Source organism: Olea europaea, chromosome 18, assembly GCF_002742605.1.
Source record: "Olea europaea var. sylvestris chromosome 18, O_europaea_v1, whole genome shotgun sequence".
NCBI lineage: Eukaryota > Viridiplantae > Streptophyta > Magnoliopsida > Lamiales > Oleaceae > Olea > Olea europaea.
Genome location: NC_036254.1, coordinates 18644013 through 18649083, shown reverse-complemented (window position 1 = coordinate 18649083; position 5071 = coordinate 18644013).

Sequence of the window (5071 nt, the reverse complement as noted above, 5' to 3'; positions counted from 1 at the left end):
AATTAATTTTTTTGAGAGGAAAAAAAAAAAATAATAATAATAATAATAATAATAAAATCCTTAAAATGATCGAATTTTTTTTTTATATATAAATTTTTTAGATGAAAAAATAGTATAATAGTTTATAACCAATATAAAGTAATAAAAGAATTTCATCACTTTTTTTAAAAGTTTGATTGCGATCCCCAAATGTAAAATGTCTGCATTCGCCCCTGAAGCCAACTGAAATTTGGTGACCAACCTTACTATTGAGAAGCGCAAAGTTTTATATTGACTATGACGGAAAAACTCCAATTTCTTACATGCTCTTCTTCGACTTTAAGCTAATAATAGAAAATAGCTGTCGCCTACGCAGAAAAGAATTCCACAGCATAACCAAATGGGGAGAAGAAGTGCAAAACATCATCAGATTAATCAAACTTTTTAATTTTTAAATCTTGCCCGGCAAGAAAATATCAAAGACCTGTGTAAACTACTTTGTATAAATCTTGTGCGTGTTAGACAAAAATGTAGAAAATAATAATATATTTAGTAAGAACAAATAGGAAATTGAGCGTTTACATCTACGGATACAGCGGAGAATCTCGTATAAATTGAACACCAAGTTTCTACATCAACGATGAGCCAGTCCAGTCTACGTGATTTGCAATCTCTACGTTACTACATATGATTACACTTTCATAAAATATGGTCATTTATAAATTAGTCATTGTTTTATTATTTTTCCTTCGTGTGACAAGTTATAATTTTGCTTTCCCTCCAATACCTAAACCAATCTCAATGTATACTTTGAACTTTAATTACTCAGTCATTCGAGCATCATTTTGAACAAGTAAATATATTATTTTGGAAGGATATATACATCCACTTTTAAAAATTAAATTTTGTTATATTTTAAAACCTACGTAAATTTACTTAAATAGACATAAACAAAATTAAATAAGAATACATAACTCTAAATTGATTTACTAGTTTTTATTTTCATTTGTGTTTAAGTAGAATCCTAATAGATAAAGAAAAATACATAAATATAATTATAGGTAATGGGGGCACTAAATGTGAAAATTGTGCCGAGAATCATATCGGATTTCGAAGAATGCAAAACGGAATCTGATGCAGTTTCATCAGTTAATCAAGAAAGAAGAATAAATGTAGCCAACAAAGTTAGTAAAATTTAGCTTGCTTAATCGAACTTTCTTCTTTCTTTAGCTTTTGTTGTTTGAAGCACTTTAATATTCAGAACTTCAATCGACAAAGAATTTATTTCATGTTAATTTAATGTTCAATCAGTTCAGCTTTGTTCTTATTTCATTCATTTGGTTTAAGAGTTTATGGTTTAAGGGATTGGGCAAATCTATAATGATAGGAATGTATTTAAAGTGGGATGAATATATAAAATTCATGTGGATATATAGTATTTAAATAAATAAATCTAATAAGGACGAGATTGGAATATGACGTGGATGTAAATAGTATTTTTTTTTAAAATTTTATTAGGGATGAACTTAGAGTGTGATGTATTTCTAAAAAATGTGAATGAAAATAGCAGTACCCTTTTGAAATTCTTAGGAAAAACACGAAAAGTAAATATATTATTTCGAAATTCTTGTGAAGAAGAGCAAGAATCTATTTTGACCTTTGAAAACACAGTAAAATTACACCAAAACACAGTAAAAAAACTGAACTCCTATCTGAGTCATCATTATATAGTACACATATGCTGTAATTTTTTGGGTTATACTGCTTGAACAGGCCCCTGTTTGGACAGGGGCTGTCCCCATAGCACAACTCTCATTTTTTACTACCTGTTTGCTAGTCTTGTCAAATTCTTAGTTGCATCCCTACCTCAGCCTAAGTTTGATCTCGATTTTATATATATATATATATATATATATTTTTTTTTTTTTTTATTTTTGGTTGAAAATAAGTTTAGTAATGGTCAATTTTTGGAATATGTATGGTTAAAAAGTATGAAATTTTTTTGAGTTTACCTATAAAATATTTTATTGTAGGAAACTATAATTAAAATGAGTTTAAAAAAATGAATTTTTAAATAATGGGGATCAAACATTGGCTCAGGGCCCGTTTGATAGAATTTATTTAGGAATAATGAATTATTAAATAGTATTTTTTGAAAAATATGTAATTAAAATGTAAGGAAATGTTATTGGCTTATGTAAAATATTTTATTGTGAGAATTCGGGATTGTGTGGTGGATGTTATTGACCATTTGACTTAACACCTTTTTAACTTCAAATCAATAATTTTTAGTATGAGGGGACAAAAGCACCGGAATGAACTTGCCAGACCGGTCTAATTGCTCTTAAGCCCTTGTTTGAGCCATTCTTTCTAAGAAAATACATTTTTAAACAGTTTTTTGACATTATTTTAAATTTTAACTACACATTTTTCAGTAAAATAATATTACATACAAATTCAAATTTTTTCGTATTTTTAGTCACACATTTCCCTTTAATATACTATTCAAAAAAGAATTTTTCCCCAAACTGGGGTTCAAAAAAGGGCTAAATTTTTAATGGTTTGGAACAATACACTGAGACTAAGAACATCTCCAATGCTCTCCCAAAATATCAAAATGCACCAAAAAATAGTGCAAAATAATTCTAATGTAACACCAAACTTTGCCCCATTTTATGGTGCAATACTATTCACTTTGCACAATTTCGGTGTAAATGGTCAAAGGTCATTTTTAACCTTTATTTTTATTTTCCAAATAAATTGACTAAAGGTATTTGTGTCACTTGTGCTATATATATTTTTTAATACAATAAATTATTATTATTATTATAAAAGATAATGAATTAATTAAAATAAGAATACAAAAAAATTAAAATATAACAAAGACAATTATTTAAAGTTAACACGAAATATATTAAATAACGACATACATATATTAATCTAAATTCGAAATGCATGAATCGATCATTTGGGGAAAGAACATACAAATTCTGAGAATTAAATTGCAATAATATTTTAACTTCGTAATATCATAATATTCAAATTCGAAATACATTGTACTATTTTTCAATGGCGTGATTTAATATTTTTATTTTTGTATTGTTTGTACTAATTGTACTATGTTTTTTATATTTATTAATGAATTTAATCTTTTTCATAATTTAACGTAATTATTTATTTAGTAATTTATGTATTTATAAAATAAATAAATTATTAAGAATAAAAAAGAGAAGAATATGGTTAAACACTGTTAATTTGGTGTAAGTTTTGATGTAATGATTGGAGATAAATTTTAGTTTAGTGCAAGATTTGATGCAAAAATGTGCAAATTTTGGTACAGGACTGGAGATGGCCTAAGAGTTTGTTTAGACCCATGCTTTATAATTATAATAGTGATTTTTATGAAAAAATTGCATTTAAAAAATAAGATATTTTTGTTAAAATTTACGTGTAAAATTATTTTATTTGGAGAATGTACAATTGAAAATTAATTTGAAAAAAAAAAGAGAGAATTTTTTATAGAATAGAGTTCAAATAGTGCTGGATGAATCAAACTTTTATTTGTTTTTTAAAATATTAAGGCAAGTGCACTGAACCACCATTAAAAAGATGAGAGTTAAATGAGTGGTGGATGAGTAATTATATGGAGAGATGAGTAAGCATTGTGTAATTTATTAAAGATGAATGAGTAAGTCGTAACATAGTTAAAGTTCAATGAGTGTTTATTAAATTTACTCGAAGAATTATACTTTAAAGTAAGTGTCCACTGATATTTTTGGGAGAAGAATTAATTGATGTTACTTAAATTCTCACAATGATAAATATGTCTTATTCAAAAAGTATAAGACTTGTTTAAGAAATTTTTTTTTTTTAATTATGAAATATGATAGTAAGATTTGATTCCATAATAACATTTGGATCTAATGATTTCATTTATAAGATTCTAATTCAATTTTGGTTTGATTCGATTCTCTTTAAAGTTGGATCCTGCCCCCTCTTATTTATAACGAGAAGAAAATTCAAGCGGTTGGATTATTCACATAACATTTTTATGTGAAAATATTTATATTTTTTTTTATTTGACAAACTAACGACTGATTTTATTATTATAGAAGCACCAGATCGTTACGTTGTTAATAAATTACACAAATCATGTAAAACTATGTATTAGTCTCCATCATGATACAAATAAAATTGTCAAATTAAAATAAAAATAAAAATTTAAGTCAAATGACCAAATTGAACATATCAAAATAAATTATCAATGCCAAATAAACCTGTGAGTCAAGTTACTTTTACTGGGGAAAAATGGTTTTGCAAAAAAATTCTTATTTCCATGTTTACATTCAATGGATCGACCAAACCCTATTTCGTCGGGTCCAACACGGAATGGATATATAAGCAATAAATTGACCAATGTTGCCCTCGGAGCATAGTCCAGTGGTGCAAAGGATAGAAGTGAGGTTATCTCATATCTTACTGGCAGTTGCAGTATGGGGGTTCAATTCTTGAGGCATATAATTGGACTTTTTGTATTCGCAGTGTACATATAGCTCTTGCTTTCTAACCTATTGGGGCATATCACGCGATTTACCTCCCTTATAAAACTCTAGAAATAGGATGATGGGGTCCCTTAAGATTGGGTTCAACCTTTAATAAATTGACCAATGTTGTATTCTGACAGCTTCATTTTTGACCGCAAAAATTATCTCACCTGAAAAATAATTTATTACTGCAAATTAGACATATGCGTTGGTGGTTCAAACGTCAAATCAACATCTTGTGCTCTTTGAACAACCTGCGGACCCCTCGCACCCAACCCACTGCCACCCCACCCCACGCCATCCCATCCCATCCCATCCCATCCCATCAATAGGGAATCTTTACGTCAGTGGACGGTGTAGACATGATTTGACGAAAGGATCGACATTCGGAAGAATAAACAAAATCCACATAGTCGACTGATTTTAAACCGATTTTGAAACCCTGTCGGTGTAAGCATCCCAGATATGTAGTCTATGAATATGATTCACGTCTTTGGTAAAAGCCGTCGTTTTTGCTTAAAATTTTAAATAAAAATTAATAATTTTTT